A 10,000-nucleotide genomic window follows, 5' to 3' on the forward strand; every position below is an offset into this window, starting at 1 on the left:
GCTTTGCTTTTTGAGCCCATGTTTTGCCAATTCCGAATCGGTTCCAGACAGCCAATTTCACAGGTACGACAGCAGTTGCGAGACGCTTCAGTTTGCCCCCACCCAGCCACAAAAATGTTGCTAAGGTTCCACCGAGATTTGAACTCGGATCACTGGATTCAAAGTCCAGAGTGCTAAACATTACACCATGGAACCGCCATGTCCTGACTTGTGGCCATCTGAGAGGCAGATAGTGATGAGGCTAGGTGGATCCAAGTAGAAAGCAGGTGGCGTTTGGACACTGCAGCCCCTCGACCAAAAGCACACAGTCACTGTTCCTCTGCCGAAACCCGGGATCGAACCAGGGACCTTTAGATCTTCAGTCTAACGCTCTCCCAACTGAGCTATTTCGGCCAGGTCTGGCAGCAGGCGTGCCAGCAGGGATTTCTGTGAGACCGGCCATCACTTGTGAAAAGCGCAAAAGCTGAAGGTCCCAGAGAGCAAAAGAGTGGCCCGTACGGGGATCGAACCCGCGACCTTGGCGTTATTAGCACCACGCTCTAACCAACTGAGCTAACCGGCCTCACTTTGAAATGCTTCGATCACCAGTTTCCCAGAAATATTCCTGCTTGCCCGTGACCCTAATGAGACCAAAGCGATTAAATGCAGAAGCACGGGCTCATCCGGGATTTGAACCCGGGACCTCTCGCACCCAAAGCGAGAATCATACCCCTAGACCAACGAGCCAACTCGTTATACGGTACAGCTGCTGCCTGGCTGCAAACACTGCTAAAGATCGAAAAGTCCGATGCAGCACCTGCACACATGCTAGGGCTCTGTCCTCGCCGGTGTCTTTGAGGGCAATGGAGACCTTCTCTCTGATGCCAAGGGGAATTAGCTCAAATGGTAGAGCGCTCGCTTAGCATGCGAGAGGTAGCGGGATCGATGCCCGCATTCTCCAGGTGGCCACTTGGCCTTTTACTTCAAGGGGAACTCCCGAGACGTGCTTTTGAGGATGACTGCTGTGTAAAAGTTTTTTTCTTGGATGGGCTCCTGCGCACATTCCTGGCAAAAGCAGGTCCCACCGAGATTTGAACTCGGATCGCTGGATTCAGAGTCCAGAGTGCTAACCATTACACCATGGAACCTTGGCGTTGGCTGGCTTTTCTCACAGAGCAGCATAGAGTTAAGTCAATCAGCCTAGAAGCGCAATACCAACGAGCCAGCGAAGGCTTTGCTTTTTGAGCCCATGTTTTGCCAATTCCGAATCGGTTCCAGACAGCCAATTTCACAGGTACGACAGCAGTTGCGAGACGCTTCAGTTTGCCCCCACCCAGCCACAAAAATGTTGCTAAGGTTCCACCGAGATTTGAACTCGGATCACTGGATTCAAAGTCCAGAGTGCTAACCATTACACCATGGAACCGCCATGTCCTGACTTGTGGCCATTTGAGAGGCAGATAGTGATGAGGCTAGGTGGATCCAAGTAGAAAGCAGGTGGCGTTTGGATACTGCAGCCCCTCGACCAAATGCACACAGTCACTGTTCCTCTGCCGAAACCCGGGATCGAACCAGGGACCTTTAGATCTTCAGTCTAACGCTCTCCCAACTCCGCCAAAGCTGGGGAAGAATAGTCCGTATAAGAAGGGGAAGAAGGGGGAGAAAGGGGAAGAAAAAAGGGAAGAAATTCAGGAAGTCATAGGTTCGAATCCAGCCTCCGTCACGATTTAATGCGTGTATTTGATTCTATCAATTTTCGTTTCCAAGTTTGATTTTGAATGTAATGCGTATATTGATTTTATCAATAGGTTTGTTTCTAAGTTAGATTTCTCCGTTGTAATTCATTATAACATTTTATCCATAATACTAAGATGGTAATTTGTCCAAATTCATTTATTAATGCTACATTAATCATTTCCCATGTCAGTAGGAACAAAATAACCACCTTATTACTGCATCTAACCCCCTGTTACTTGACACTGATTGTCATTACATGCAATAAAACAAATAAACACAAACCACCAGTCTTCTTGGAGAACTAGATTTATTTACTATATACATATTTACAAAAATCTGGAAAAGTACTGAATTCACAGCATGGAACAACAAAATAATAGGCTATTGTTAATTAAATATATAGGTATATAAAAAGACGTTTATATGTACTGTACTTGCATATATAAATAAAAATATATAATAGCAAAATAATTTTATAAACAACAAAAAAATAGGCTATTGTTAATTAAATATATAGGTATATAAAAATATATAGGTATATGTACTGTACTTGCATATATAAATAAAAATATATAATAGTTTTTTATAATAGTATATAATATGTTAAATAGTTATTATATATTTATATATTATAGTGTATGTATACATATCGTTATACATACTCACATATACACATACTTAATATTGTTTCCTCTACACATAAAACTTTAATAATAATAATAATAATAATCATACAATTTAAAAACAAGTGCACAGTATAATACTTTAGCATTAAATATGGCTGGAAGATAAAGAACAGAATGTATCACAGAAACAAGTGTGTTATTTTCTCATATTCTGTAACCACTGCTGCTTAGTGAGTGTTTCTTTATTTGGGCAAAATATTTTGCCTTTGTACTGGCTATGGCCAGTTTCTTGTGTGCGAAATTGGCCACACTTTCTGCACGTATTTGATTTTACAGAGCGATTGTATGACCGCTTGGTTGGGGTGGCTGTGTCTTTTGCAGGTGGGTCAGAGGAAATTGCTCCAGGGTTAATGGCTGAACATGGGGCTGGGCAGGGCAACAGTAGCATCTGAGACCCAACAGGGGCAGTGGGTGTGTCAGGAAACAATGGGTGTGTTGCTGTCGGCTTTGGAAAAATTGTCCTTGGCTGGTGGAACGTGGCAGTTGGTGTCGCAGATGTGCAGGTTGATGAGGGCTGGATTTTCCTGAACTTCGTCTTTGCCTGTCCAGCTGTGTCTGGTGGCATCTGGTAGTGATGCAGCTGGTGGCTATATTGTGGAGGCACAACAGGCTGCACTCGTGCTGGAGGCAGAGCATCCAATGCCACTGGACGTGCCTCTGGAAGCTTCAACCCTTGCAACAGCACTGAGACCTCCTGACCCTTTAAACGTTCATTGTGCCACGTTGTAAGGGTCCTTTGGTTAACCTCCACTAGCTGAAGGGTTGTTTCGCTCATTACAGTTCCATTGCTCAAGATTAGCTGCCGAATTTTTCTATAATCTCGAAGAATGAGATCCCATCTGGACAGAGATTCTGTCCGCTGTTTTTTGGGGCTTCGGTGGATGTTACATAGCCTTATGAAGATTAATTCAACAAGGCGACAGCACTTAGGCCACTGTGCTGGAGAACCGCTAGAACCCAAAACACACCTCTTTGTGCTTTCGACGCCAGGAGTGAAGACAGCTTTCTTTTTAGGGGACCTAAAACGTCCTGTAAGCAGCCTGTCTTGATAACGAGCAGCATACATGACCTTGTCTTTATCAAATTGGTCCAGGTTCTGCCACAAACCCACAATGATCGCAGCTTGTTGGTTAGTAAGTGTGAGGCCCGTCTGTGTGCGCAGCTCTACCAGATACTCCGCCAACTCATCCACCCGGTCCATTCCAGGAATACAGTGCTCGTCAACAGCCTAAAAAAATATAACTGTTGGTTAGGTAATTACATGCTTTGTGAAATTTGTGAGTTTGTGAATTTGCTGCTTGAGGGTGAATGACTAAATGAGTAACAATTTGTCTAGAAAAGGAAATTTTACCATTGCTGAGGGCAGAGGTGCAGCTGATGGAGTCTGGACACAGGGCAGAGGTGCAGCGGGTGGAGCTGGGACATAGGGCAGAAGTGCAGCAGGTGAAGCTTGGACCAAGGGCAGAGGTGCAGCGGGAGGAGCTTGGACACAGGGCAGAGGGGCAGCGGGTGGAGCTTGGACACAGGGCAGAGGTGCAGCGGGTGGAGTCTGGACACAGGGCAGAGGTGCAGCGGGTGGAGCTTGGACACAGGGCAGAGGTGCAGCGGGTGGAGCTTGGACACAGGGCAGAGGTGCAGCGGGTGGAGCTTGGACACAGGGCAGAGGTGCAGTGGGTGGAGCTTGGACACAGGGCAGAGGTGCAGTGGGTGGAGCTTGGACATAGGGCAGAAGTGCAGCAGGTGAGGCTTGGACCAAGGGCAGAGGTGCAGCGGGTGGAGCTTGTACCAAGGGCAGAGGTGCAGTGGGTGGAGCTTGGACATAGGGCAGAAGTGCAGCAGGTGAAGCTTGGACCAAGGGCAGAGGTGCAGCGGGTGGAGCTTGTACAAAGGGCAGAGGTGCAGTGGGTGGAGCTTGGACATAGGGCAGAAGTGCAGCAGGTGAAGCTTGGACCAAGGGCAGAGGTGCAGTGGGTGGAGCTTGGACATAGGGCAGAGGTGCAGCGGGTGGAGCTTGGACATAGGGCAGAGGTGCAGCGGGTGGAGCTTGGACATAGGGCAGAGGTGCAGCGGGTGGAGCTTGGACATAGGGCAGAGGTGCAGCGGGTGGAGCTTGGACATAGGGCAGAGGTGCAGCGGGTGGAGCTTGGACATAGGGCAGAGGTGCAGCGGGTGGAGCTTGGACATAGGGCAGAGGTGCAGTGGGTGGAGCTTGGACACAGGGCAGAGGGGCAGCGAGTGGAGCTTGGACACAGGGCAGAGGTGCAGCGGGTGGAGCTTGGACACAGGGCAGAGGTGCAGTGGGTAGAACTGGTGGACTTGAAAGGAACAAGTCATCTGATGCCACAAGATTTGCCACTGTGGCTTCCTCTCCCAACAAATCAATGAAACCCTCATCCTCTTCCACTTGCTCCTCCACATTTATCTCCTCCAGCAACTGAGAGGTCCTATCAGAGGTAGGGCACATGTCCTCCAGGGGCTGACTATTCTGCCTCAACAAGTACTGCACTCCAATAAGCTCCCCTGAGGAAATATTTGTAACAGAAAACATTTTAAAGGAAATGAATCAGAAAGGTTTATTCTGAAATGTAGTAAATATTTTTAAATAAATATTCAGCTTTTGCATAAACAAAAAATATGTAACTCAGAGGACATTGTAAAAAGACAGAATTACTCTATATTCTAGTATGTCATTTATTTTCCCTGAAACCTACAACAAAGAGTCCAGTATGCAAAAATTCTGATAGTATAATTTTTCTCTGATCTGTCAAAATGACATTATTGACCAAAATCACTTGCAGTTTTAACAAAAACATGCTACCTAGTGAACTGCATTGATCAAAATATGTTTACCTGTGTAAACTGCAGGTGGAGTGAAGCTAGTGACCAATTTCCTGCCATACAACTTATTGTAGTTCTCGTTGACAGAGTAAACCAGCTCCCCTGTGTAAGTACGCAGGGTTGAACCTCCACCTCCACCTGCAACAGCAGCTGCAGCCCGGTCCTGATTCCAGCGTAACAAACCTTCCAGGAGGTAAATCTGGAAGTTCAGGCTGTTTGCGCTATTCCCTAGAATAAGAAATAGAAAGCCAAACATTGTTTTAAGAAACTACAAAAGAGAAAATGCAATTGGTTTACTGCAAGTATATAAATAAACAGGAATTAGTGGCAAGATATGGTCTATTCTGTCATGACAAACCTGGAATAAATCTGTTTAGGTGGCAGTGAAATGATTCCAGGGAAGTGGAGCCTCTGGCACACCTATATGTCTTTAGAACAATCCCGCCCTTGTTTATGGTTCCAGTTTCCGTGTAGAGGGGCACATCTGGAGGGTCCTGAATACAGGTAATGTGCCGCCTCTGGACTTGCCAGATGTGCTGCATCCTTACACTGTCAAGGAGAGGAACACCAAGGGCGTCATTCCCCTTGCCACCCATGAGCTCTCTGATGAGCATATCAAGGAGGCGCATAGTTGTTTCCTCTCCTCGTGTTCTTCTCCTGCAGTGTTGGGCCAGCTCATCTTTGCTTATATGACGGTCAATCTCTGCCTCCGTCATTGCAGGCCAGCCCTGTTGGGTGAGTTGCTCCTTCTTTGCCCTTCTCAGCAGAGTGAGATCCCCTGCATCCCACTCAAAAATACATGACGACAACCTAGACATAAAAGTAGGATACAACTGGTGGGCATCAGTTGTGCACCCTACTGCCAGACGCCGCATAAAATGCCAAATGTCTAGGCGGATGATGATATTGGGCCAGCCACTGAACCTCCTCTTCAGTTTAGTCTCTCCCACTTCCTTGCAACAGTCACAGTCCACATATAAGATAGTGGGAGGATCAACACCAGCTCTCTGGTATCTCTCCACGAGTCCTGCAGCCATGAGGTCTAACCCAGCTCCTTCATTCGCAGTCAGGACACTCATCAGCACCTGACCTACCTCATTGCCAACTGAGGTAAGCCACTGTGCTGTGCCTTTCGCAGGCCCACTCAACTTCTTCGTGATCTGAAAGAAACAATAAACATAGTAAATAATACAACATACATTGAATGAGTAAAATTTACAAATAAAGCTCTTTTGGTCTAACAATACATTATAGATAACGGTACAGTCATTAAAGCAGCTCCTCTGACCTTCTTAGTTGAGTCCATTTTTAAAATCGATCCATATGTGGATGTAATGCTGGCCTTGATGTGATCAAGCCTGTTGAGGATGTCCTGACTGTAAACAGTGAGAAGCCATTTGTAGCTAGGTACTGGAACAAGTGGTGGCGGCTCCTGAAAGTGCAGTGGAAGCAGGCCAGGATTATCCAAAAAGGCCACACACATCGATGTGTACCGAGACACACGTTGTAACCACTCCTCAGTGTGGTTCTCCTTCAGCTGGCCGATGATCCTCACTGGGCCATTTCCCATGCCCCTCTCACGCAACAAACGAATAACTCGAATGTCACAGGCATACCTTGGAAAAAAGTAATCATTCAAGTATCTTATTATCAAGTATCTAATTATAGTAGTATATATTTATCAAAGGTAGCATATGAGCACATATGACTGCAAAGTAATTACTTGCGTGTGAGAATGATTCTAAATTCAGATCGATGGGCCAGGTCCAATTGCTGCAGCACAGCATGACTCCAGGACAGGTAGCTGGTTCTACACCTGGTACAGATCAGGGTCTCTGTCACCAGGTTATAGTATCTGTCAATATCTAACACCTGTCGTACCCTCCTGTGCAGACCACCACCACACAGCTGATAACTGGCACAGGCAGGGTTAGTACACTGGAGTCGTACCTTCCATAGCCTATACGGCATCCAGAGCAAGAGTCGCTGTGAAAAAAATCTATCAGGTGTTGGGGCTTGGTGGTACAACAGGGCTGGTGGTGGGGGGTCATACCACAACTGAAGGTTTTCACGCAGCTCCTGCTTTCCTTTTGCGTTAACCCTAAAAAGTGCTTCCGACACCCACTTCTGGTCCTGCTGTGGCATTGTCTGTGGCCACAGTAGTGGGAGATCTGCAGGGTCTTCTGGCTGAGATGAGACCTGCTGATATTATCAAAAACACTGGTTTAAATAAGGGTTAGGCTAGGCCTAGGGTTAGGGTAGCCCTAACCTGCCTTAAATAATGCCTGTTTCACACATACTCTGTTTGCAGTGCGTATTTGTTTCCGTACCCATGTTAACCGGTTAGAGCGTTCACTATTTTTTTGCTGCACGCGCTGAATTAAAGGTCAGTGCATTGTTCGCACTAAAATAAACATGCATTGATGCGGTGGACTTAAAGTCTACTCTGTTTCAAAGTCAACACATGGCCTTTTGCCTCGGGTAAAGCAAGGAAAATGTCCCTTACCTGGCATTTAGGTAAACAAAGAGACATAATGGAGAGCACTCGTCCTTTCTTGGAGGTGGAAAAACAAAGTTCTTTATGACCTGCAGGATTTCTTGTAAAAAAATTTTTTTTTTAAAGATTTAAAAATGAAAGAAATAACGAGAGACGACTTTTTTTGTCTATTGTAAGTTCTAATTTAAAATGTTTGTCATTATATAAGCTATAGCCTATGTTTTGCCACTTGTGTAAGCAATATAATATATAAATATAAAGTTCTAGGCTATATAAATATAAAGTAATTAATTTAATATAACGTTTAAATGTTGTGCGTTTAAACATGACATCTATAAAAGAGTGTATACAAAGAGAATTGCAATGCTGACAAGCCATAGTCATTAACAACTTTTGGATTTGAAATAAAAAATTATGAATAAATGCTGTGTTTGTAGTACTCAACTGCGGTTAAGTTGCGCACTGCAAACGTGGCATATGTGAAAGCACAATAGCAGGCACTGCTCCTGCATCGCATACGTACTGCAGCACGCACTGCATATGAACTGCAGTCGGAGTATGTGTGAAGCAGGCGTAAGAGAGCATTAAATGATGAAGGCATGTTTGTATTTTGAATGACATCTTACTGGGCCCCTCACAACAGCAGACTCAGAATTAGTTGATGGTGTTGCTGTTTCTTTGATCCGCTGTGATCTCTGGGCTGGAGGAAGGAAGAAGGATGAGGAGGACTGAATGACAGGCCGATGGGGTTTGGGGGATGGAGGAGAAGGAGGAGGAGGAGGACAAGGATGAGAGGGTGGGCATGAAGCTGCGGCTGAACTGGTCTGTGGAGTCAAACATTATGAATAATCTATTAAGGGGATCGCAAAATGTTTTTTTATTAAACAAAATTATGTAGTGATAAAGTGATGTCTAACTAATTCTTTCATATTAACCTGAGATGTTTTCCTCTGAATGTTCAAATTAGGTTTGGCTGCTGCCACATGTGAGCCTCCAAACCTTGACTTTTCAAACTGAAAAGGTTTGTCATAGTTAGTGATAACAAAACCTGTAACACTATAGGAAAAGTTTGAGATATTTCAATGTCTGCAGTAAGGTCTGCTTACCATTGACAATGTCAGTTTGGCCATCTTTGCAGGACGTGCCACATCACTGGAGGGTGTACTTTGGGCAGGGGTGCTCTGTGATGCCTCCACTGTGACTGGTGGATGAACCTGTGATACATGCTTATAAGATAAACCAGGGACATAATATTATACAGTATTCATAATATGACTTTAGACATAAAGACAAATTGATATTGCAAACACATCTATTTATGCAACTTGAACTAGGCTAATTGGAGTTACCTTGTGAAATCCACAAATACACTTTTGTGCTTCCTTCATAAGGGTGGTCTGCCCCCTCATTTGCAGAGGGCACTTTTCTATCTATGAACATAAATATAAAGTATAGCTGTGACACTGTTGTACACATTATTTCAAGACACCCATGTCATCATAATTATAACCATACTACATTGTATTTACATTGTAAATAATTACTTATTAATACATATAAAAAAAATAGCACAATGTATTATCACACAAGTTTATTAGTTTGCTCATGAATCTAGCTGCATAATTTACCTTCTGATATAACTCATGCCATCTTTTTTGTCGGGGAGAAGGTCTATTTCCCTCCCTGGATGGCCAAACTCCAGTTCGGGCAAAACTCTCCAGACGCGCAAGCCAGTCAGCATCGCTCATGCCTTTGTGTGACTTAGTTGAAGCCATGTTGTTGCCTAAACAATATAGAACAAGAATTTAATAGAATAGAATACCAACTGCCATTGTAGCCCAGAAATATAGCATTAAAGGGATAGTTCCCCCTAAAATTAAAATTATGTCATAATTTACTCTCCCTCAAGTTGTTCCAAACCTGTATGAGTTTCTTTTGAAGCACATTGGTAACCAGACAGTTGACGGTCCCTATTGACTGCCATAGTAGGAAAAACAAAACAAAAAAATACTATGGAAGTCAATGAGGATTATTAACGGTCTTCATTCTTCAAAATAACTCATACAGGTTTGGAACAGCTTGATGGAAAATAAATGATGACAGATTTTGTTTTAGGGGGAAACTAATCTTTTACTTCCTTTACTCCTTTTGTGTTCATTTCATTTAAGCTAGTTTTGTGTTTCTGGTTCAAAATGACTGCCACATTATAGCAGATTATAAATACATAATAATACATATATAATCACCTAATGTTGTGATTTAT

General features: G+C 44.3%; 6 non-coding genes across 6 annotated transcripts; 1 reads left to right on the forward strand and 5 right to left on the reverse strand.

The window, feature by feature from the left end:
• Nucleotides 1-320: 320 nt before the first annotated feature.
• Nucleotides 321-393, reverse strand: trnaf-gaa (transfer RNA phenylalanine (anticodon GAA)). Its single transcript has one exon. It is a non-coding gene; the product is annotated as a tRNA-Phe (tRNA).
• A 95-nt stretch (nt 394-488) lies between these two features.
• Nucleotides 489-562, reverse strand: trnai-aau (transfer RNA isoleucine (anticodon AAU)). Its single transcript has one exon. It is a non-coding gene; the product is annotated as a tRNA-Ile (tRNA).
• Nucleotides 563-654: 92 nt separating this feature from the next.
• On the reverse strand, nt 655-726 carry trnap-ugg (transfer RNA proline (anticodon UGG)). The gene has a single exon. It is a non-coding gene; the product is annotated as a tRNA-Pro (tRNA).
• A 141-nt stretch (nt 727-867) lies between these two features.
• Nucleotides 868-940, forward strand: trnaa-agc (transfer RNA alanine (anticodon AGC)). The gene has a single exon. It is a non-coding gene; the product is annotated as a tRNA-Ala (tRNA).
• A 115-nt stretch (nt 941-1,055) lies between these two features.
• Nucleotides 1,056-1,127, reverse strand: trnaq-cug (transfer RNA glutamine (anticodon CUG)). The gene has a single exon. It is a non-coding gene; the product is annotated as a tRNA-Gln (tRNA).
• A 206-nt stretch (nt 1,128-1,333) lies between these two features.
• Nucleotides 1,334-1,405, reverse strand: trnaq-uug (transfer RNA glutamine (anticodon UUG)). The gene has a single exon. It is a non-coding gene; the product is annotated as a tRNA-Gln (tRNA).
• Nucleotides 1,406-10,000: the final 8,595 nt, after the last annotated feature.

The sequence above is a fragment of the Pseudorasbora parva genome, chromosome 20, assembly GCF_024679245.1.
Source record: "Pseudorasbora parva isolate DD20220531a chromosome 20, ASM2467924v1, whole genome shotgun sequence".
Lineage (NCBI taxonomy): Eukaryota > Metazoa > Chordata > Actinopteri > Cypriniformes > Gobionidae > Pseudorasbora > Pseudorasbora parva.